Source organism: Equus asinus, chromosome 2 (assembly GCF_041296235.1).
Source record: "Equus asinus isolate D_3611 breed Donkey chromosome 2, EquAss-T2T_v2, whole genome shotgun sequence".
Taxonomy (NCBI): domain Eukaryota; kingdom Metazoa; phylum Chordata; class Mammalia; order Perissodactyla; family Equidae; genus Equus; species Equus asinus.
In genome coordinates, this window is record NC_091791.1 from 129,560,544 (window position 1) to 129,585,868 (window position 25,325).

Sequence of the window (25,325 nt, forward strand, 5' to 3'; positions counted from 1 at the left end):
ACTGAGATGCTCAAGCAAAGGCTAGATAAGCACTTGTTCAGGACGGTAGGGAGGACTGGGGCAGGATAAATAGCATCAGGACAGAGCGTCTGCGCTGGGAGGCAAGCTGCCTGGGTTTGAATCCTGGTTGGGCAGGAGGATGTTTCACGGATGCTTATCTCAGATTCGGCTGTCGAATGGGGTAGTCAAAGACCTCACAGGGTTGTGCTGAGAATTAATTCACTTAAAGTACTGCACCAGCACTCACCACACACGGAGTGCTCAGTGTTGCTTGGATGACGTAATTCTGTGACAGATATCCATATTTTTGGTTGGATCAAGGACCGACCTTTGTGTCTCAGGTCTCTTCCTTCCCACTCTGAGATTCGAGGTGGGGGAGGGGGAGGACTTGGGGATAAGAATCATAGTCAGTGATTCTTGAGTATTTGGTAGGAGCCAGGCATTACGCAAGCATTGGTTAATGGCTCTCAAATTACTTTCAGATACTCATTGGCGTGTAAGAGCAGAGAGATTATAATCTGTTGCTGCCCAAACACTCTGCATGTTTCAGCTTTAGAAAGTCAAATCGAGCCCAGAGATACTGTGTATGGTTTTGTCATCGACAGATTTATGCTGTGTTGAGGGCCCAGAATTCCCTGGAGCTGGTCAAAGAGCCTCCTCTTCCGGCCACATCACCAGCCCAAGCCTTAAGATGGCGGGGGGCTAGGACTCTTTACTGCAGAAAAATAAGCTGATGCCTCCCAGTCCTATTGGTGGAGGGCCCCAAGGAAGCAATGTCCCTTCTGGCCTTGTTTGTGTGCTTATGACCTCAACTACAGGTTTTAGTGACAGCCCTTGGTTTGGATTCTTGCTTCATGGCTGTGTGGTCAGGGGCAAGGGTCTTGACCTCTCTGAGCCTGGGTTCTTTCCCTTATGAAATGGACTGAGAATGCTGCACACCTCACAGGGTTGTCGTGAGGATTAATGAGGACGTATGTGACTGCCGAGAGCGGTACAGATGTTGGTTGTCATTTTGATGAAACCAGAAAGCCTCTTGAAGGCTCTTCCTTCCCCAACAGTGCTTGCCATGTAGTAAGGAGTTCATACACACTTAGTGAATGTGAGAGGAACAAACGATCGTCTCCTGCAGTGTGGGAGAAACTGCTTCCGAGTGGGGCGAGCTGGAGGCCCGCTCCCTGCCCTGCCCCCGAAGCCTACCCACCGTCATTTCGTCTCTAGCGCTCATTGTGGGCTGCACAAGTGCCATCAGACAGTGGCGGGTCTACCCAGCTTTTCTCCTGGTAACAGCTTTGACTTGGCTTTGTGGAAATCAACACAGAGTTCTTATCTTCCCAAAGAAACCTTACAAAAAACAACACACTGAATTTTTTATGTGTGTGTGTGTGTGTTTTAGTTTCAAAAGGTGGGTGGGAAGGATGATAAAGAGTGCCCTTGTACCCGAGAGCAGGACCTAGCGAAGCTTGAGGAGTCTTTTCTTACTGCTTAAAACTCTCCTGCATCCCCTTCTTTGCCTCCTCCCCCCGTCATATAATTTTTGGTGCATTTTGGTTAATTAATTTAAAGTGACGATGGTTCCAGATGAAGCTGTAAATTGGTTTCAAATGGCGCGGCCGGGCCACCCACTACTGGGAGATCATATTGCAGCGACAACATTAAAACTTGAACAACCCTCAACAAGGCGGGAGGAGGGGAATCCTAAAACCTCAAGTAAAAACACGTTTCCAGCTCTATTCCTTGCTGCAGCCCTTAAGAAAGTGGAAACAGATGGATGGCGGCTTTGATAATGAGAGAGGCAATCAACTTTAGATTAAAGAAAAAAACCCCTAAACCCTACCCAAAAAGGATGAGTCTGACAGTAAAATCCCAGACACATAACGTTCCAGTTAAGAGGCTATTGACATATTAGCCGGGAACAGAGGGGGTTCTGAGAGAGGTCAGTCTTTCTCTCCTGGAGCACTCCGCGTTGTTCCCTTGCCTCCACAGCCGGAGCCCTGTGCTCCCTAATTGAAAACACCGCGGGATCTTTGGACGTTTGCGATGCTCCGATTTCCCCTGGAAATCACTAAGTGTTCTCAGGGGGCTTGGCTGCTGCCTGCTGCCAGATTCTAGAGAGGAGAAAAGACATTTCTGTTTTTAATTTAACTTAATTATTTTTTTTTGGTTGGGGGGTGTATGTGTGTGATTTTTCTGGGAGGAACAAGATACGAGGAACAAAGAGACGCAGTTCCATATCAAGAGAAAAGAAGATGTTGAAGTCACAAGATCCGGGTTCCTGCCTCAATTTAGCAACCTACCAGCTGTGGAACTTGGGACAAGTACTGACATTTCTTGTGCCTCCATTTCTCTGTCTGTGAAATGGGAGTGAAAAAGCCTACTGTTCAGGGCTGCCGAGGGACTCAGCTGAGGTGATGGATGTGAATGCACCGGGTAAATGCCAAGGGCCCGACTGTGGTTCTGAGTGTGGAAGGTTCCCAGGGATTGGACAGGGCAGATTGTGGGGGGAGGTGTTAGAATAGGAACTAGGGTCCTTGGGCTTTTTTCCCAGCTCTACCACTTGCCAACCCTGGGTTGTGCGGCCAGTTTCTTCCATGGACTGACCCTCAGCCTTCTGCCTCTCTGATCAGAGCTGCCATCCCTGGCCTGCCCACTGGCCAAGGCTGGGAGGAAGAGCTAATGAATGGTGTGCACCTGCTGGACCACCAGCCGTTTGTCCACTCCTGGCACATGCTGGACACTCAATAAATCATTGTCGAATGAGTGAATGAACATGTGAAGGGGCTTGGGCAAGGAAAAAGGTAATATTGCTGGAAAGCGGTGCAATTAAATTGATTTCTCAGTCATCGCAGCAATTCCCCTGGGGACGTTGTTGGAAGAGACAGGCCATGTGAGTTTCTGTTGTTCAGCAGATTGTTTGAGGCCCCAAAGAGAAGAGAGACTCAAATGGAACAAAATCCTGGTTTGGTCCAGAGAACATTTGCTTGTTCGCCAGTTCAATCTTTTGGAAAATACGGAGATTTGGTTCTGATTCAAGCTTCTGCTCAGGCTTTTTTCGAAGGCTGTTTTTGGTGATATTTATAAGCGTCATGGGGACTGGGCCTGTCTTCTTCACTGAGTATTCTAAGCATCTAACAGGTGCCTGACACAGGAGGTGCCCGATAAATAACTCACGGTAATAGGGGAATCCCTCTCTCTCGTCTCTCCCCGCCACCGTGTCGAGGTGAACACTGAGGCTCGGCAGCCTCTGTACAAAGGAGGACTTTAGAGCTGCGGCCTTCTCAGATGGAGAGTCCCTCAGGACAGTTAGTCAATACATCTGCAGAATTCCCCAGTGGGAGCTGGGTGATCACAGGGTGGGGGTGGGGACTGAGTGGTTTGGGCAGAGCTCTGTTAGTTTTCATATTCTCCCAAGCTGCAGCCAAGATCTCTGGAGATGTGCTTCCGGGGTTGACCACTATCTGTTCTGGGGCCCCGCTCCCTGCTCTGGGCAGTTGTTGGTGTAAGAGTATATTCTCAATCAGACGTTCTCCTCAAGTCCAGGTCCTGCTCAGTCCACTGGCTGCTCTGTGCTCGCAGTCTCCCAACTTGTCAGAATCCACTTGCCGTTCTGGTGAGAGGGTCATTTACTGCCAGGGTCCTCAGCGATAGAAGTAGCAGCAAGCGAGAGACCGGCTCCTATTGATGGAGCTCGCGTATATCTCCTTCTGATTGGACTCTAGTTGGTGCCCCTGGCAAGACGGCAGCTGGAAGATGTCTGTGGTGTGCTTGACCCACACTCTTCTTTCCTCCTCTCCTCCGCCCTTCCACCCCTATTTATCTCCTCTTCCCTCCTTCTCTTTCACCCCATTCCCCTGCCGGTCCCCACTCTGAAAATCTAGACCAGCGGAAGCACTAGGTTTATGGGAGATCAGGAGGTAGGCTGGAAAGAATTCTTCCATACTTTATAACAAAGAGCTCTGGCAATAGCTTTTTCCTTCAGCCACTGGTGGCCGGCCGTGAAGAGTGTTGATCCACTAACTATTTCTTTGACTCTTAGAGCAGCTCAAACCGTGGCAGTGGGATAGTTTTGAGACTAACTGGCTATTGTTAGAAACATTTAGAAATCTCTCCCCTTTACTCCAATTTCCTCCTCTCTGCCGGTTGCAGCTTTAACAGCTGGAAGACATTTCTCCTTCATCTGTTTTATTCAGTGTTTCACTAAGCTCCATCAATTTAGCCTTTGAAATTTCTTTTGTACTGGCCCCTTCTCTTGTTCCCACTGCTCATTCCTGAGGCCTGGCTCTCATCCCCTCTGCGTGCCGAGCTGCCTCCAGAACCTCTTGGCAGAGTTCCCTGCCTCTGGTCTCTCTGTCTTGGATCCATCTTGCCCAGCCACGCCAGACTCATCTTTCTCAAGCTCTGTTTGCATCTTAGGATGCCTCAGCTCAAATTCCCCAGGCTCTCCAAAGTCGTTGGCATTGCTCAGGCAGCTTTCGTAGCTGCCTCTCCCTGTAATTTCTTCCTGGAGTGGTGGCTGTATTAGTTACCTGTGGCTGCTGTAACAAATTACCACAAACGCAGTGGCTTAAAACAACAGAAACTTGTTCTCTTACAGTTTCGGAGCCCAGAAATCTGAAATGAGTCTTTTGGGCTTAAATCAAAGTGTCGGCAGGACTGTGCTTCCTTGGGAGGCTCCCGGGGAAAATCTGTTTCCTTCCTCTTCCAGCTTCTGGTGGCTGCTGACATCCCTTGGCCACATCACTCTTCTGCCTCTCTGGTGACATTGCCTTCTCCTGTTATGTCTGTGTGTCAAATCTCCCTCTTCTAGGAAGCGTGTGGTTGTGCTTAGGGCACACTTAGATGATCCAGGATAATCTCCCTATCTCAGAATCCTTAACTTCATCACATCTGCAAAGTCCCTTTTGCCACATAAGGTGATATTCACAGGTTCTGAGGATTAGGATGCGGATATCTTTGGAGACCACTATTCAGCCTGCCGCAGACTTCTGATCCATTCAACAATTCAGCAAATATCTATTGAGCCTTCTATGTGCCAGGCTCCATTCTAGGCAACAAGAATTATTAAAACTGATGAGCCTTTTCAGATCCAGGCTCCTGCAGGGTGAACCAGCCCTTCTCTGCACTTTCCCTCCTGGAGCACGGTGTTATGACATAGCACGATGAGCACCCTGTATCACGTTGACAATTGTTAGATGCCTACCCCCTCCATTTATATGAGCTCCTTGAAGGTTAAGCTGATTTCCTTATACCTGTGCTTAGCGCTAGAGGGGACATCCAGAGAGTACTCAGTGATGGTTTGTTAAATCAGTGAACAAGTTTCTTATTCCTTCCCTTCTTCCTTCTTCCTAAACATTTTTATAATTTGCTTGGGTCCTAAGATGGCTCCAAGAATGCACTTCTGCCTCAGAATTAAATGTTTAGGGTCTCACCTTCTTGGTAGTCACCTCCTTGGGTCTGGGTGACTTGGGGAATAGCTGTTGTGGGCATCTGCTCCCCTGCTTTGCCTGGTTCCCAGCAGTGTCATATACAATAATGTATTTAACGCTTCCCCTTGGCTTTGGAGGAGTGCAGGAGAGGGGAAGCATGAACATTAGAAGGTTGCAGTCTGCAGTGAGCCTGGAGGCACATTTCATGGGGCTTTGCCGCTTGGTGTCGTCCTAGCACGGCCCATCCCCATCCACCACCCCTGCTACACCAGCACAGTCGGTGCAGAGCTGGGAAACGGTGCTGTGTTCCCCTCGGCAGGTGGTGGACGCTGTGGGTAAGGCCTTTCCCCAGAAGTCCTGACGCACGTAAGGCAAGAGTGGGACAGACCCTATTACATACTGCTTTGTGGTGTTGGTTATTATTTTAAAATTGATCCTGTTTTCCTGCCTTAGGAAAACATATATAGTACAATAAACCAGGGGTGCCAACTGGAGGCCCATGGATTTGTATACAGCCCTTGGAATTGCTGGGCTTGGCTGTAGCCTAATGTCTAGGAAATGTTTTAAAAGGCAGGCTGACTCATAACTTCACGCTTGCTGTCTTAAAACCTTGGCCCTGCCTTTATTTCAGTTAATTGTGTGCCCCTTGCAGGCCCTGGCATCGAGACCTCAGTAGTAACTGTTTTCTTATCTCCAACAGCATATGCTGCTTTTCCAGGTGGAAACTCCAGGAATAAAGATCATCACACACACATGTGCATCCATGTAACTCTCTGGCCTGCCATAGAACCTAACAAAGTAGAACGTGGGTGACAGCTATTTGGGTGGCAGTGAGTGTGGTACAGCACTTTCCAGGTTGTGTCATTCACTCGCCTCTTAGGTGACTTTTGTCACACCCCATACCACTGAGCTATCATTTGACTAACGTTTGTATTTAATTTATCTCAAATTTTAGCTTGTATAAACTTATTTAAAAGGAAACATTGCATCTATATCATAAATAGAAGGGCAGCATCACTTATCATAAACAGAATGTAACTGTAAAAATAAATATACAGAAGACAAAACAATGTTATTGACCCCAAAATTGAAATAAACATGAAATGTAGAGTAATAATTGAATTGATTCACAAAATCTAATTGAGTCACAAAGATGAGACACTCAGCGAAAAAAATTGAATGACTATGACCAGACAGTAATAAAAGAATATTAAGCTTGATGTCATTTGATTTAAGATGACCATGTGTTTCTATGTCAATTAAATTATAGTATTTTTAAATTTCAAGGGTAACCAGCACTGAGAATCCTACCTCACATGACTCCATAGCCAGAAAGGGCAGCTTACCATTGCCCAGATGGTAAATTTTAAAAACTTAAAATATGTTAGTGTGTATTTTTGGTACACGTAAAAGAATATATGTATTCATAACTTACTTCATCTGAGGTTATGAACCATAAATATAAAATGAACCCATGAACCCCTCCCGTCTTAAGAACGTTACAAATAACTGTGCTCTTCTCTGACTCCAGTCCCGCTCTCCCTCTCTTCCCCTCCTCGGTAAAAATTGTCCTGAATTCCTTCGCCTTTAAAAGTAGTTTAACCACCTATGACATTCCTGAACAGTATGTTGTTTGGATTTGCTTGAATATAAGCTTTATAAAAATCCCGTCATACTGTTAGAATCTTCCTGGAGACTGGATAATCAATTACAGGGTATGTACGCAACGGGATATTATTGTAGGTGAAAATGAACACGCTGAGACCGCGCACAGCCACTTGGATTAATCTGCAGAGGCAGGAGCTGCTCACCAACTCCCGTCCTGCTCAGGCCGGCCCCGGCTTTCACCGTGAGTGGGAATTAGGGGTGAGTGGAATAAAAAAGACTGCCCTCCCTGCCCCTTGCCCGGCCCAGGGACTTCCTGGGGAGAAGAGAGCTACCACGGCCGCCCGCCGCTGCTCTCCTCAGAGGGCCTGATTCCCGGGCTGGCCCTTGGCTGGCATCCGGGAACTCGGATTTGCGGACGGTCCCACCACTCCCTGATAGGAGTGGCTCACTGTGCCTAAACTGTCCACACAGTACACTGTATGCTCAATACCTGCTTTCCTCCTTGGAGTCTGGACTTTTGGTACGAGGCAGGCAGAGGGTACCCATGTGGCCAGCAGCACCCTCTCACCTTCCGCCGATCAAAACCGTGGGCCTGGAGTCTCTGATGAGCTTTCCTGGTAGACGACACTGCACACGTGTTGCCACAACCCATTGCTGGGGGAATTAAGTGTGTCCTGTGCGACAGCACTGGGAGGGGATTCTCGGAACCTAGGGCCTGCTGTCCTCTGGACTTTGCCCCCGTGCCTGTCTGTTTGCTGATTTTGCTCTGCATCCTTTCATTGGAATCAAGCATAGCTCTGAGTATGCCTATGTGCTGAGTCCTCTGAGTCTTCCTGGGCACTGGACTTGGGGACCCCGACTGTCCTCCAAACCTTCTGTTTTCCTGCGCCACCCTGAGACTGAATAGAGGAAGCTGGGCTCTGGGCTTTCTACTTTGGAGGAGCCTGCAGATCTCGGACATACACACACACACACACACGGGCTTGCACCTCTGACACTTGGGATCTGGAGCTCAGGGCTGGCCCGGTACCATCTGTAACCCTAAAGAGCAGCTCTCATAACCGTCACCATTCAGGTCCCATGGAAACCTGTCTGCAGATCTCTTGCCTCATGTCCTGGAAAACTGCATCAAATGCCGTGAACGTTGTGTGCTGAGCACTCTGACAGTGTCAGGGCAGACAGCGCTGCAGAGAGCAGGAGGGTCTGAGCGGGAGAGGGGCTTGGGTAAGAGGAGAGGCCGATTAATTAACTTGTCAAGTCCTTCCTCTCAGCTGGAATGCAATAGAGTCTTGTATAACAAATTATTGTTTCTCAGCAGCCCCAAACATTCATTTTCTTGCTTCTCTTCATGTTCCAATTTCTGGTTCCGGAGATAAGAATTAACACAATATTCACGACACTTGCACGTGGATGCTGTAGCATATTTTACCATAGTAAACAACTCATATTACTCTTAAATTTGTATTTATGCAGCTCAAGGCATAATACGTGTGGAGCATGACATTGATTCTTTACCTTGGCAATGAGATGGACACCGAATCACAGAATTGCAAATTGCTTTATTTTTATAAAAATATTTACTAGCTAAATTTTCAAGAAATTAAATTAAAAAGCTTAAGCTTTATTTAAGTACCTTTGATTAAAATAGTTTATATTCACTAATTATGATTTATATTTTGCCTTTTAATTTTTGTAGCAATTGTTAATATTTTAGAAGAGAAATAGCTTTTACTGAAACCATATCAAAATATAATTTTAATTTTTCTGATTTTTACACATATTGATGGTATTTTAAAAATGAAAGTACATTCACAGTTTATTCCCTTTGAGTATAATTACATTTTATTTTTTAATCATTAGACGATTATTGTCAATAGAATAAAATTTTGTGAAAGTGAGCATACTTGGAGGTTTTGCTGAAGTGAAGGCAAAAAAGTTTATGAAATAAATATAAAATAATACATGAGTTACGTCTCTCTTTATTTTAATACTCATCCAAACATCACTGGCCCAATAATGGAGCCCCCAGACATGTGCAATAATAATTAAATTCGGTTATCTTTGATGGAAAATTTTTAGTCCTATAAAAGCCACCACTTTATTGTTTTTTTACATTTTGTTGTGAGGAAGATATTTTTGTCAAGGTGGCGCATGGGACATCACATCTGATGTAACATATGTAGACACATGGTGTGTGGGCCCATTTGTCTCTTGCCCTGATCCTGCCAGTGTTGGGGCAGGTCTGCTCCCCCTTCTTCACGCACAGCTGTAGAAGGATGTGGTTTCAGGTGTGGTAGGAGCCCTTGGAGCAGAGGGCCAGGCTCTGGGAGCCTCCCAGGTGGCCGCGGCGGGAGGCCCGGAGAAGCCCCTCCACACGCGCCCTGTGGCCCCTCCAGGCTGTGCTGGGACACGAGTGCTGGGGAAAGTGCTCAAGCTTTGGGCTTGGGCGAAGGGGTTACATTTCAGCTCCGCCAAGTTCCGGCAATGTCACTCTGAACAAGTTTCCTTAACCTCTTTGATCTTGTTTCGACGTATGTAAAATGGGAATACTCATTCTCTCTTTTCAGCGTTGTTGGGAAAACTGCAGATTTGTATTTGAAGCACGTAACACGATCTCTGGGCTTTGGCTTAATACACTTTCGGACAGGGAAACTGAGGAAAGATATTCAACAAGAGGCTAAAGTCATACTGGTGGTTGAGAGTGAAGAACCCAGGCATGCTGATGCCCTGTCTGATGTTCTCTCCCTTTCCTGGGTCCTGAACACCCATGGTCCCTCTGGAGCACACCCACTCTCCTGCCCACGGCTGGGTTAGGAAGGATGCCTGCCCTCCCACCGGCGAGGCGTCCTAGGCTGAGCACCAGTGCCCTTTCCTCAGCATCTAGCCCTGAGGATTTACAGCCAGGTTGGGCGCAGACTGGAGGTGCCTTTACCTGTAAGTTATTCCACCAGTAATTGGATTTCTTTCTATCGTGGGAAGCCAGCATGTGTAAATCCACAGAAACCTGGGACCAGATGATATAAGGGTCACTTGAGCCTCCACACTGCCCAAAATGCATCTTCCAGGAAAATGATTTCTCCGGGCACATAAGTTACTGCGGTCCCAGGGTAACGATAGCTCAGCTCTGACCGTTCCCGTAATGCTGTGCTCAAGTGATGTAGTGTTCACGGCCCCCTCGGCTGCCTTGCTCTCCAAGTAGAAGGGCCTCACTAACACCTGCTATCGCTGCTGGATACTGTAAACCTGAAGGGAGGGTGGGCAGACTGGAGGGAAGACTGCTCCCTTCCCAGCTTGCTTTTCTTCTCAGGCTAGACTGACTCCGGTTCAGAGACTCTCGGTCCTTCAGGAGAGCCACCTGGAGGTCAAAACACCTTGAACCATGCCACCAACCGCCATCCATTTGCAAGAGGATAAAATTAGGTCCCTACCTCACACCGTGTACAATAGCAAGTTCCAGATGAATTAAAGATGTGTGTATTAAATATATATTATTAACAAGTTAAAAGAAAATGTAAGACTATACATGTAAGATTATGTGCAAGTCTATCTACGTATCTGTCTATTTCTATTTATCTCTCTACATCAATATCTGTATATCTATATCTTGTGGTGGGGAAGGTCTTTCTAAGTCTGGCACCAAATTCAGAAGCCAAAAAAGAAAAGTTTGGCAGAATGGACCACCTAAAAATTAAGAAAACCCAACAAAACTGTACTGTGAAAGTAACCGTAAATAAACCAAAACGTAAATACATAAATGAAAGCCTGGGAGAAAGTATTTGCTATACATTCTAGCAGGAATATCCATACTATGGAAAGCATTCCTCCAAATCCATCAGAAAGAAGAAAAATAGACAAACAGGTGGTTTGCGTGCGCACAATACAAGTGGCTTATTAAAAAGGAAAAGAATTAAAAGATATTCAACCTCACTGAGCTAAAGAAATGTGAATGAAAACAACAATGCGGCATTGTTTACATTTTTGCCTGCCCAATTGAAAAGGTCGGTAACCTTTGGCACTGGCGAGAAGTCTCTGCACAGAGCACAGACAGTTGGTTGAATGTAAATCCCTACGACCTTTTTCAGGGCAATTTGTCAATAGGTAAACTTAAAATGTGCTTATCGAATAACCCAGCGATCTCTCCTCTAGGAATTTATCCTCCAAAAATCATAGCATGAACAGTAAAGCTGCATGTGCAAGGACATTCATTATACTATGTCTTATAAGAACAAAAATTTGTGTAAGTTAAAATTTCCATCACAGAGCATGGTACGTGTGTGTAATGGAATTCTATTCAACTGTTAGTAAATATGGTAGAGCTGTGTAATGAGAGCTAACATTTTTCTGAGTATTTGCCATGGGCTAGGCGCTGTTCTGAGTGCTTTACACACCTTGACCTCATTTAACCCTCTCAACACTTGGTAAAGCAGACACCGTTGTAATCATTCATATGTTGCAGAAGAGGCACAGAAAGTTTGTTAACGTCCACCAGATCACACAGAGTTCTAGTTTGGAAATACAGCTTTCAATGTTCACTATTTAGCAGTAGATAAGGTATTTTAAATAAAGGTTTTAAAAATGATTGAAGAAGTAACATATTGTCACTGTAGAAAATGTGCAATGACAGCTGATAGAGTGGACTGGTCGTCTAGCTGTTTCCGGGGAGGCAGCGCCTCTGGCACCATCATCCCTTCTGCATTTGCTTCTCTCTGTTTTCTTCCCCGTATCTTGTTTCCACGACATCCTACTCCAGTCCCCAAAACACAGAGCAAAACTGGTCAGGGACAGGGAGTCACTATACAGTTGAAGTGCCCCGACCCAGCCAGCTGACACCATAGGGGGCTGGTCCAACACAGAGATCCTGGTCCGTTTGCTGATGGCCAGAGTCAAAGGGTCACAAGACCTCCAGCCGCTCGACTCAGAAGGGGGCCCTGGGCATGGCAGCAGTGGGCTCTGTGGACTTTCCTGTGCAAGTGCGGGCACAGGTGAGTGCCGAGGCTGAGAGTGGTGGGCGGCCAGGCTGTGCTGGGCCAGTGAGCCCCGTTAAGTGTCTTGGAAAGGTCTAGACCTATGCTTCTCAACTGGGGACGATGTTTTTCCCCAGGGGAGATTTGGCAATGTCTGGGGACACTTTTAGTTGTTACAACTGGGAAGTGGATGTGACTGGCATCTAGCAGGTAGCAGACTAGGGATGCTGCTGAGCCTCCCACGGTGCACACCACAGGTGAGGACTTATCCAGGCCCGGGTCTCAACAGCGCTGAGATTTCGAAACCTGCCCGGACTCAGATGCCTCTGGTCGGCCTCACAGCAGGAGGGGTGGGGGTCCTGAGGGTCCCGCATCTGGAAGCTCCTTGGCTGGCGTGCTCATATGCTAGAGGAGAAGCTGCTTTCCCCAAGGCCAGGTGGAGAGAAACAGCTGTGTCCTCCCAGGGGGCTGCATTTCTGAGGGGCTGGGAGGAATTAAGTTATAATAACGACTAACATTGATACAGTGCCTGACAGGTGACAAAGTGCTTCTCTGTGCTTGGACTCAGTACAGGCTGGGGTCCTCTGCACCCTCGCATATTGTTGGGGTTATGGGCAGGGTGGGGGCGGGGGAAGGATGCACCTGCTTCTCATTCTCACGAGAAATGAGTTCCTTGTCATAAAATTCTCCACATTCTCCCTTTGATCGTGACTCCAACAGCTCAAACCCTGCGTGTTATTCCAGGTTCCACTTATGGGAGGGCTTCCCTAGCAGATGCCAAGGCAAATATGCTCTTTCTCCCAACACCATGGTGTACTGAGGTTGGCGAGCTCGGCTGGAGCTTGGATGCCATGAAATCAGAGGGGTTAAGTGTGGGTTTCATGTGCCTGATAAATACAAGCTTGGGGGGAGGGGGGATGGGAAGCAAGAGTTGGCCAAGTGGGCTGGGCACGCGGGAGATGGACCAGATCCCATGTGTCAGGCACTTCTTATACATTATTTCGCTTGCTTCTCATAACAACTCCTTCAAATGGGTTTGATGATCATCTTTATTTTTCAGAGGAGGAATTAAAGCTCAGAGAGGTCACTTAACTTGGCCAAGCTCATGTAGCTAGAAAGTAGAGCTCCTGGAAAGGGTGTGGGGGGCTTTCTGGGCATCACAGATTTGGCAAGGGCAAATGTGACTGAATGAGGGTAGACTGGCAGTGGAGGGCCATGGACCTGGGACGGGTTAGTCCTACGTTAGTGGGCACTGTCGTCATGCCATTGACAGGGCAGCTTCAGGCTGGGATGAGAATGCCCACTGGACACAGCATCACTTCTCTGGGGATTGGAGGAGATAGGGTGATGGGAACTGGGAATGAGCAAGAGAGGGCAGCAGCCTCTGGGTTGTGTGTTTAGAAGGGCCTGTGGATGAGAATAGAAGTGGAAATAGCTCCAAGGGGCTGAGAGGCGCTTTTCACTGCATCAAGTGTGACCTGTGACTGGAGAAACAGGATGTCCCATGTTAAGTAGCATGTGACTCCCTGGGGGGCATCTCCCTTCTGTTGACGAGTGAATGGTCTATGGTTAAATGTACTACCAGGGAGCCACTAGCTTCTCGGCTCCTTCGGGTGAATTAGAAAAAGGTGCCCCTCTGGGCAGGTGCACAGATCAGAGCATGGGCTGGATTTCTGCTCCCTTGGCCAGATGCCCATGTAGCACAGCTGCAGAGGAGGCCTTGCATACTACAGGTCTGGCACAGAAGCGTGTGGCCAGAAAAGAGGAACCAAAAAGGGTGCGACATTGGGTCCCAGGACTCCAGGAGGGCAGGGACCACATGTACCTGCATCTGTATGTACAACTCTTGGGCCTGTGCTGGCACAGTGTGTGCCCAGGAAGTGTTTGCTGAGTGGATGCATCAAAGAGAGTCACTTTCCTTTTGGTTTCTTAAGGTGAGTCCTCAGCCTTCTTTGGAAGAAGATTTGGAAGTGAGGAAGAGGATGTTATTGGCCATGTGAGATGGAGGCTAAAAAGGATGGCAGCTTGACTCATTGTGTCAACTTCATGAGTAGATGCTCTAGAATTGTAAGAAAGTAATAGCCAAACTTTATTGAGTGATCGACTACCACGAGCCAGCCATTGCATTAACCCTTCTATAACGGGCAGTTTTATGTGTCACCTTGCATAGACTGTAATCTCTAGTTATTCAAACACTAATATAGGTGTTGCTGTGAAGGTAGATGCCATTAAAGACCAAAAGCAGTGACTTTAAATAAAGGAGATTCTCCTAGACAATCTGGGTGGGCCTAGTGCAATTAGTTGAAAGATCTCAAGAGCAGAGCTGAGGTTTCCCTGAAGGAGAAGAAATTCTGCTAGTAGACTGCAGCTTCACCTTGTGTCCAATAGTTCCATCCTGCCCTTCCTGTTGGCTGCACTCTGGATTTCAGACTTGCCCAGCCAACCCCACAATCTCATGAGCCAATTCATTGCAGCCAACCTCTTGATATATATCTCCTGCTGGTTCTATTTCCTGATTGAACCCAGACCTATATACTTTCATTTGGGTCAATTTATCTAATCCTTTCAAGAACAGTGTTATCATTTCCATTTTAAACTGAAGGCCAGAGGGGGCAAGCAGTGCCAGCAAGCAATGAAGCTAGGTCTCAGACCTCAAGCCTTCTTGCTCTGGGGCCCAAATTCTCAACAGCTACCCCAGAGGATCACAGGGAGGGAGCCATGTTGAGAGCAGCCAACGCTGGATATCTGACCGACTTGAAGATGGACCGGGCAGATGTGATTGGCTGGTTGGGACCAATGTTGTGATGGAGATGGTAGCAGCTACCCAGAGCAAGTCACTGTGGCAGTGGGACCTGGGGGACACACCTGTTTCAATGTCACCTCCCAACAATGATCTGTCTTTGCCCTGAGTTCCCTGACATTCTGGGTGTACCCAGAATGTTCCCTGGACCTTGCACTTGCTTATGTTTTGCCTTAGAGTTATCCTCCGGTGGTTTGTTCTGTCTCGGTGTTTCCTCACAGGGCTGAGCTTACTAAAATTCATTGAAATGTTCGCCATCGGTCCTTTAAACTGAACTCTTCCCTCTGATCCGTTCATTCAGAGTGACATCTGCGTTATGCCAGCTCGCTCTGAAGAAGAAAGGTAGGTGGTGGCGCAAAAAGAATTCAGGGACATCAAACGGCTTGACAGTGCCACCTGGCTGTGCACCTATCACACCTGGGTGAAAATTGCTCCTCAAGAGCAATAAATTAAAGAAAAACCTTTGGGTCCAATGTTTGGAGTGTTCATTTTACACAGTTTAAAATGGTGGAGTAAACTTCCTCTGTGGCGTTTGATTCGTCTTCATGTAACAGCTCAGACCCTGAATGCTGGGCACCTCCACTGCCCCCCGCACCGCCCACGGCCCTGTGCTTCTCCCTGCCCACACCTGCAGTGTCAGGTGAGGAGTCCTGAACACAAGCAGGCCAGGAGCTGGAGGGTGGAATGCGTCAACTTCTAGCAAAGACTTTTGGAAAATGCAGAATGGAACACGAGCAAAATAGTTGTGTGTGTGGTGTGTATACACGGATATGTATGTTTATCTGTGTCAGAGGAGGTGTCGGGCAGCAGGCAGAAGGAGGGTGGCTGATAATGAGCAGGAATCTGAATATTCGTTCCAGCCTGAGAAGGCAGGTTTAAAGCCATGGGACAAAACTGGGGTCTGAGCTCATGGGGCCTCCAGCTGTGGGGCTGGGAGACAGAAGGCTCAGTCCAGAGGAAGCACAAGAGGGACAGAGACCAGTGCCCATGACTTAATGACTTAATTCCAAGGATGGGAGTATTTTCATTCTTTCTCTGTCTGTCACTGTCTGTCTCTGTCTCTGTGTCCCTGTCTCTTTGTCTCTGTCTCTCTCGCACATGTGTGTGCCTGCACACTCTTTTTCTTTTGAAGCGGAAAAGCTATTGGGTGGCTCACAGAACTTCCAAAGGCACAGGGACAAAAGGCAGAACCACAGGCAAAGTCACCCCAGAACCAGGCCTGTGGGGACACCACTGCAGATGCCCGGTTGGCTCCTGGGCATCACCCACTGGCACTGAGGCCGTGCAGCTGCTGGACCCTGGCTGCTGCCCACGCCAGAATCAGGGAAGCTTTTCAAAGACCTGGTAGGCCTCTGCTGGGAGCCTTAGAGGTGACATGAGTCCCCCAAGAACCCAGCTGGCTAGGTGGAGCCAGATAGATACAGCCTCAAGATTCTGGTTTGTTGTTGGAAATAAAAGAGAGAGCTGTGGTCAGCTCTTGTGCCAGCTGGGCACAGAGTGTGGATGAGGAACTTCAAACTCTTGTGTCACCCTGGAACCGCAGCAATCCCTTCCCCAGATCCCCAGAGATGGTACAGGGATCTCTAACCCCTGGTGACATGGATGAGTCAGGGGTGCCTCTGCTTGTCTCTCCAGTTCCAAAGGTGCAGAGTCTCCTGAAAAGTGGATCGACCAAACGCCGCTGGAGTAGGAGAGAGGAGGAGGAAAATCAAGGACTCAAGACAATGTGAAAAATGGAGATACTGGAAGCTTCCAGCTGTGGATCCTGGTGTTTGTTTGTTCGTTTACTTTGGGCCACAGATTTTTTTTTTAAAGCTGAGACCTTGATCTGCAGGAGCAAAGCACCATGGTCCTCCAAGGTGGAGAGCAGTGATGGGGGCGATGACACCCAGAAGAGGAGGCTCCAGCCTGTCACGGCGAGCAGGCAGCTCTGTTGCTGCTGTGGCCACTTATGACCAGCTCGGGGAGGAGAAACCTCCAGCCTCCTGGGAAGTGAGTGTCTTGAGGTCCTATCCCATGCTGGAAGAAAAGCTAGACCCCAGAAGAACAGGTGACGGGTGACCTCTGTATTTCCGAGCCAGTTCCTGCAGGACAACAGAGAGGCCCCCAGTGAGCTCAGCCTCATAGAAGGCACAGGCAGTGCGGCCTTGGAGTGTGTGTACTTTCTGGTTCCTTTCTCTTTGTACCAGAAACCAGACCTGCCTCTGCCAGGCTCACGGCTGAAAATGGGACCTCTGAGACTGGCGCGGGGGGTGGGGTGCACAGAGAGTCTGAAGCCTGTGGCATCCTCTACACGAGGAAAACTGGTGGTGCCTGCTGCGGTGGTGTGTGTGTGTGTGCAAATGTGAACTGTGTGTATGTATGCTTGTGTGTGTGTTTGTGCATATGTGAATGTGTGTCTATGCATGAGTTGTGCGTGTGTGGTGGTCATGGGCAGAGCAGAGGCTGGCCCTGCTGAATGCTCCTCTTCACGCCCTCCCAGGGAGGAGGGCTCATTCTCTTGAGGCCTCCTGGGACTGTGGATTATCTGCGAGGACACGTTTGCCCAGAACAAAGCCAAACCCTCAAAGGTTCTTTCCTGACTCTGATTCTTGAAAATAACCTGCTCTTTCATCTGCTTCTTGCATCCACAGCCTGTCTGTGTCACAGTCAGTTTTCATCTCCCGGCCTCTCAGGTCTCATCCTTTCTCTTTTGTCTCTCTGTCTGTCTGGGCTGGTTCGCTTCTCTTTGTCTTTGCAGGGTCTGCAGTCCCTGCCTCTGTCTATCCCTCCCTCTCCTTGGCTGGGTTCTCTCTCAGTCTGTCGCTTTTCTTTCTTCTCCTGGCTCTTGCTGAGCAAAGTGGCTGTCAGGGCCGTCCCTCGCTAGAGCCGAATCCCAGAGAAAAACAGTGTTGGAACTGATGAGTGCTTTTGGCTCCCTGTCTGGTTTTCCTCCAACTTGGTTTTGAACCTCTCTTGGAGCCCTGGGATGTCTGGAGGCTGACCGGGACGTGCTGGGCCCTGGAGCTCTGGGCCCCCAGCTTCGGCACCTTGAGCCCCACCCCTTCTCCTGACTTAGAGTGATCCCGTCGTCCTGTCTTACAAATTGGGATCACTCCCCGCATGCGGGCTTTAGTGACAGCCACCAGATGGCAGGGACTGGTTTTTATAGTAACTCATTAACCTCTTGCCATCCTACAATTAAGAAAGCATTTAATTGCTTTTTCTCCAGCCATCCTATGAGTGATTCGGGCAGCTTGTGTTCATCCCGTGAACCAATTTGTGGCTAGAGCCGGAGCGGATGGGAACAGCGGGGTGTGGGAGCTCAGACGTGGCGAGCACTCTGGGCAGCCTGGATTGCCTTTCAGGACCTTTTGGGAGGAGGGAGAGCACAAGGCTCAGAACCTTCTCCACCCCGCTGGGTTTCCTCTGGGTTGACAGCGTCCTGTAGGTGGCTCTGAACGCCCCTTAGAGATTATCTACTGCCCGGCAGTTCTTTACTCAGGAAGCAGCTCAGAGCCTCCCTAGATGGACTAAGCAACTCCACACAGAGAAGCAGGACTCCCACCCCCTCCACTGCCAGCCAGCACACCAGGAAACCTCACTACAGTACTGGGGGGCCCTGAGTGCATAATGCTGTGACCCTTAGAGCTCCCACCAGCCTTGCTTAGGTGCCAACCCCACACCAGCTGACCAGGTTGAATGTGGGGCTTTCCTTCCAGCTCACAGCAGAGGCCTGCCAGACCTTGCACAGACAGTTGAGAGCATGCCTGCCATCTTTTCCCCGGCACCACCTCCCTAGGGCAGCTCTCCAGGCATCTGTCACTTACCATCTTTTTGGTCCCTTACTGCTCGTAAGTTTCTCACCCCCCCCCCCTTCCTCCCAAATTCCACACGCTTCCACTGTGCTTCTGCTCCATGAACAACAGATTCCTTCCATTTCCAGCATGGTGGACACACAGACCCACCACCCAGATCCCCCGTCAAGGAAGGCCTTGCCTCAGCTGCTGGGAAGATGGTCAGCAGACCATCTTTAGGTGTCAGTCCCCTTGGGGACTGTCTTAGCTGCAGAGGGTGACTCGCCCAAGGTCATACCTTTCCAGGGGCATGCCACGTCTGATGACTGACCCATGCAGGACTATAAAATGTGGCTGCTTTGGTCCAATGCAGGACAACTCTGATGGGTCATTTCCTCTCCAGAGCTCCCCATGGGGTTAGCCACCGGACCTGTCATTGGGCTGCATCACAGCTCCACTCCTTCCTCTGTCCAATTCTGGAGTGTCCCCATCACATCTCCAGGTGTTGATCCAAGAATATTCCTTAATAAGCACCTTGCTCATTAAGGACTATTAAATGTCGTAACTCCATATTTAACATTTTGAGGAAGTGCCAAACTATTTTCCATAGGGGCTCTACCATTTTAGATTCCACCAACAATGCACAAGGGTTCCAATTTCTCCACATCCTCATCAACACGTGTTTGTCTTCCTTTTTTTTTTAATTGAGGTAACATTGGTTTATAACATTATAAACATTTCCAGTGTATAGCACTGTAACTCGACTTCTGTATACACCAGATTGTATTCACCACCAAAGTCTACTTTCCATGGGTCACCATACAAATGACCCCCTTGACCCATTTCATCCTCCCTCCAACCCTCTCCTCTTCTGGTAACCGCCAATCTGATCTCTGTAGCTGCGTGTGTGTCTGTTTATCTTTTTGAATATGGCCACCCTTGTGAGTGTGAAGTGGCATTTCATCGTGGTTTTAATTTGCGTTTCCCTTAATGACTAATGAGACTGAGCATCTTTCCATGTGCTCATCGGTCATTCATATATCTTCTCTGGAGAAATGTCTATTTCTCTCCTTAGCCCGTTTTGCATTGGGCTGTCTTGTCATTGTTGAGCTGTAAGAGTTCTCTGTGTGTCCTGGAGAGTAGACCCTCATCAGGGTCATTAGCAAAGCATAAGAAACTGTCACATCTAAGAAACTGTCACCTAATTCAGGATCACAAAGATTACACCTCTAAATTTTATAGTTTTTGCTCTTACATGTAGATCTTTGATCCAGTTTGAGTATATGGTGTAAAGGTCCAAATTCACTCTTTTGCATTTGGATATCCAGGTGTTCCAGCACCATGTGTAGAAGTGCCTATGCTTTCCTCATTGGGTCGTCTTGGCATCCTTGTTGACGATAAATTGACCACAGACGTATGGGTTTATTTTTGGACTCTCAGTTCTGCTCCATTGATCTATATGTCCATCCTTACGCTAGTACCAAACTGTCCTGATTACTGTAGTTTTGCAATAAGTTTTTTAAAATTTAAAAAAATTTCCAGCTTTATTGACATATAACTGACATATAACATTGCGTAAGTTTGGGGCTGGCCCGGTGGCGCAGCGATTAAGTTCGCACGTTCTGCTTCTTGGTGGCCCGGGGTTCGCTGGTTTGGATCCCCGGTGGGGACATGGCACCGCTTGGCAAAAGCCATGCTGTGGTAGGTGTCCCACGTATAAAGTAGAGGAAGATGGGCACGGCAAAAAGAGGAGGATTGGCAGTAGTTAGCTCATAGCTAATCTTCCAAAGAAAAAAAAATTGTGTAAGTTTAAGGCATACAATGAGGTGATTTGATACCTGTATATATCTTGAAATGATGGCCACAATAGAATTAATTAAAACCTCCATCACTTCGCACAATTACCATTTTGTGTGTGAGTGGTGGGAACATTTGAGATCTAACCTCTTAGCAACTTTCAAGTATGCAATACAGTATACTATTTATATATTTATTTTCTTATTTATTTTGTGGAACAGGGGAAAGGGGCTGATTCTGGAGTTCCCATTGGCTCAACGTGAGATGGGGAGAGACCTGGAGGCAGGACCTCAGGCAGGGAAGAGGCATGGGTGAAAGCTCTGGAGATTCCCCCAAACTGGGATGAGCTCTTGGCTTCCAGGGCTGTGCAGCTGAGGGCTTAAGAAATCTCTATCATGCCGGGTGTCATGGGCAGGGCAGCCCCATTGGCCTCTGAGTGACACACAGTGTGCACAAAGGTGGAGGAGGAGGCAGGAGTGTGGCTGCCCAGCCTCCCCTTGTACCCCTTGCACCCCAAAATGCCTCCTCGGAACCTCCACCCTCTGTGGAACAGAGTTGGACAGCCACACTCCTGTGGGGCTTTATAATGGCTAGCTTTGTAACCCATGCCTTGCTTGGGGAGGGCGTCTCTCCCGTGCTCGCCTGTGGACAGATGGGGTTCACGAGCTCCCCGGGACTCCGTCTGTCACGTCTTCCAGCAGCCCCATCTTCTTTGAAGCAGACAGCTGGCCTGGCTGCCTCTGCGGAGTGGCAACCCCACTCCTGTCTGCAGCCAAGTTCCTCTCTGCGCCGTCTCTCCTTGGGCAGGTTCCTGTGGCTGCAGTGATGGGTAATGCTGCATGGGTAACGAGACCCCGGATGACTCCTTCCCTCTGCACAGAGGGACAGGCCTCTGCACAGACTCTAGGGAGGGGGTCTGAGACCCTAGAAGGCAGAGGTCCCAGCAGAGCGTGCGGGTGTGTGTGAGCATTACAGGTGGGCTCTCTCTGGACTTCTGTTTACTCATCCTCTCCTTGGAAGCCTTCAGGGAGAGAAAACATTCTGCCTCCTTTCCTGGTACTGGAATTCTCTCCACTGGACACTGGGCTGCCCAGATCTGGTCTGCAGATGCCTCTTGGAATAGCTTAGTGGGAGAATGCATGATCACTCATCCTCAGGCCTAGGAGAATCCTGGACCTTCAGAACCACAGGTGAAAGGCAGCCTGGTTCAGGAGAGAGGCCACAGGCTTCAGAAACATCCTGACTGGGATCCAGTCCCAGCTCTAACATACCCACTGTGTGACCTTTGGCCAGTCACTTCACTTCTCTCAGCTCCTGTGTCCTCCTCTGTAAAAACCTGATGGACTTGTTGTGATGATGAAATTAACACACAACAAAATGCCCAATGACTTGGAGGTCCTGAGATGCTGCATTTGTATCTGTTGAATCCCAGGTTCCCAGGGATGCAAACTCTGAGACACAGCTGAGCACTCAGGGTGTTAATTAGGGGGTGCCCTTGGGGTCAACAGCCGTGGAAGGAAAGGGAAGGAAACAGCAGTGGGCAGAGAGACAGGTCCCTCTATGAGGCAGGCCCCACCTGTGGCATTGCCATCCTCGTGGAGCTCTGAAGCCAAAGTGGCCTTTTATACCTGGTGCTGGAGATCCCCAGGTTCAATGGTTCACTGGGCGGACTCCCAGGACTCAGCATAGAGTCACACTCACAGCGATGGTTTATTACAGTGAAAGGAGGCAAAGCGAAATCGGCAGGGAAAGGCGGAGAGAAGTCCAGAGGAAACCAGAACCAAGCTACCAAGAGGCCTCTCCGGGCAGAGTCACATGGGACAAGCTGAATTCCTCCAGCAGCAAACTGTGACATGCTGTCTACCAGGAAAGCTCTTCAGAGACTCAGCGCCCAGGGTTTTTGTTGGGAGACGGGGGGCGCACTGGCCACCCTCTGCCCGCCTCATACCGGAATTCCAGACTCCCGGGAGGAAAGCAGGCATTGAGCACGAAGCATACTGTGTGGACAGTTTAGGCACAGTGAGCCACTCCTATTAGGGAGTGGTGGGGCCGTTCCCAAATCCGAGTTCCCGGATGCCAGGGGAGGGCCAGCCCGGGAAGCAGGCCCTCTGAGGAGAGCAGCCTCAGGCGGCCGTGTTAACTCTCTTCCGTACATTTCTCCACCTCAGTCAGTCATTGGATGTGGTCCTCAGGGGGAGGAGGTGTGACCGTGGGGGCAGCTGCTCTTTGTCTGCAGCTGAGGCAGTCCCCGGAGGGGCTGACTGCAGTGCCCGCCTGCCACGGCCCCCCAACAAGACCTCCATCTAAGGGGGTTCTGCATCCACGTGTCCTCCAGGGCTCGAGATGAGTAAGACATGCTCCTTGCCCTCCTGACTGTGCAACGCCAGAGAGCTGAGCTGTTGGAAAGCAGGCCACATGACCTCGTGTGGACCCTGGGAAACCAAGCGGAGAGGGAGGCCCCGACATTGTTGATCTGTGAGTCATTTACAGAACGCGCACAGGTCAGCCAGCGGAAGAGTGCATATGGTGTCCAAGGGGGAAGTGAGATGGTGCTAGGGAGACAGCTTGTTGGTAAACACAGATAATCAGAGTGGAACATAATACACTGATAGTAAAGACGTGTTTGCTGAATTGAATAGATCCCGCTGACCACCTTGCCTGTGCTGAGTGCTATGGACTTAGAGACAGAAATGGGGCTTGGTTTCTGGCCTTGGGTGCTCACTGTCTTGAGGCGAGACTGACCTGCAATCAGAAAGATGTGGTAATTCAGAGAAGCAAGATAAGGAGTAGAGAGTGGGGGGTAGCTGGGTAACTACTGTGCCTAGTGGGAATGGAGTGGGGAGGGAGGGCATCCCAGAGAAGGTGTAATTCATGTTGGGCCCTGAAGGATGAGTAGGAGTTAGCCAAGTAGACAAGGAGAGAGGAAGGAGATTTCAGGAATGGCCAATACAATAAACTTGGGGTAACTCGAAGCCCTTGAATTCTTGTGATCCTTGGTGTCTGACTCTTTTGAATGATTTCTTCCAGATCAGGGAAATTTTCTGGAGTCACAGAATCTCAAGTTGGAGAGAACCTTAAAAGCTCCCGTGGCTGAGTGTGCATCCATACCAAGTTATTGGGAAGTTTCTGCTTGCATCCCTCTGCTGACAGGAGCTCACTACTTCCTGAGACCATGCTTTCATGTGGATAGCTCAGCAGTTAGCAAAGTCTTCCTTCTACTGAGCTGCAATCTATTTTCTTGTTTCTTCCTCTCATTGATCCTGATTTTGTCCTTTGGATTGACCTAGGGCAAATCTAAATCTTTACGGAGTCATACGGGTCTGTAGATTTTCCACCGTTGCTCTCCACCTAGTTAGTCCCTCCGTCCATTCTCAAGGAGAGAGAGGCAGCGGCTGGAGCTGCAGAGCTGCAGGGAGGCACTGCAATGAAGTGATTACGAGGGAGACTCAGGAGCCAGACTGCCTGGGGTGCAGTCTCACCTATGCCCCTTACTGTGTGACCTTGGCAGGTAACTTAACCTCTCTGTGCCTCAGTTTTTTCATCTGTGCCATGAGGATAAGCATAGTAACCTACCTCACTGGGTGGTGGTGAGGATTAACTGATTTAGTACTTGAGCAGTGCTCAGAGCAGTGCTGGCCTTTAGTCAGCGCTCAGTCAGTACACGAGCTCCAGTTGCTATGAAAAAGTGACTGTCTTTGCTGCCAGGCTGCAGGAAGGGTGCCACAGGCCTACTAAAGAAAATTAGGCAAAAATCGCCAGCCTGGATCGATGAGGATGAGGCTCACGACCGTGAATGAAAGCCACCTACCTCATTCATACATTTTGTCTCCACCAGTCTCTCTCCTTTTGTAACCTTTATGTCAGCCATTTGGCTGTCCCCAGACTCTGGCATGGAGGGGATCACCCTTTGGGCTTTAAATAAAAATGCTGCAAGTCCCGATTGCGTGAATAATGGGAAACCCACAGTCTCGTCCCCCCCACAGTTGAACCCCTACAGCAGCCACCACTTTAGGCTGTTCTGCTGTAGACACGGGGTGTGTACGTGTGTGCACGGCGAACTTCAAACTGGACGTCACTGCCCTCTGCTCCGAGGGTCCCGGCCTCTCTTTCCCCTGGAGCGTCTCCCCCAGGCCCGCCGTCCACCCAGTGCCCTGGCTCCTCGCTCTCTCAGGACCACCCCACCCTTCCCCCTCTCTTTGCTTTCTCCGCCCTTTGGCCCCTCTCCCTTGGGCTGCCCCCAGAAAGTCGAGACTCCCCGACTTCATTAGGAAGAGCAGATTTTGGCCCTCTGCTTGGCCTGGGACCTATTTCTGTAAACTAAAAACACGAGCGGGGAGCGGCAGGGGCCCTGACATGTCACCTTCCCTTTACGGTGATCGATTTTTCCACGCGGCTCTCCACCCGACCAGCCTCTCTCAATGCAGGGATCCAGGCCACAGTGTCATCTCTCCCTGATATAAACTATTCTACTCCCTGCCCTCTTTAAAGGCTGAAGGAGTTATGTCTTTCACTTTGAAAGCATTTAAAGTCTTGTCTGCTACGGCTGGGGCATCTTCCTGCCTTCTCCCTGGCTCTTCAAACTCTGCTTGCCTGCCCTTTAGGAATGAGCTCAGAGTCAGCCTCTTCCATGAAGCCTCCCGGATCACGTGGTTTGGAATCTCACGGAAAGGCCCCCATTTGGCCGTTACTAACCTGCTACCTAGAGTTAGATAATCTGTGTCCAAAGCTTGTGTGACTTGTCACCCCAGTTAGAATGCCCTTTCCCGGAAGTCTCAGGTGAGTCTTAAAGTTCGCTGCCAAGTGGTAGGTACTGGAAGGGACAGGAGGAGCAAGGAGTCAGAAAAGCCTGGGTTTCATCCTGACTTTTCCATCTGCTGGCTGTGTGGCCCTCCACGGTTACTTAACCTCTCTGAACTCAGTTCTTCTGTCTCTAAAAGTTGAAAGAATGCTTGTGTCA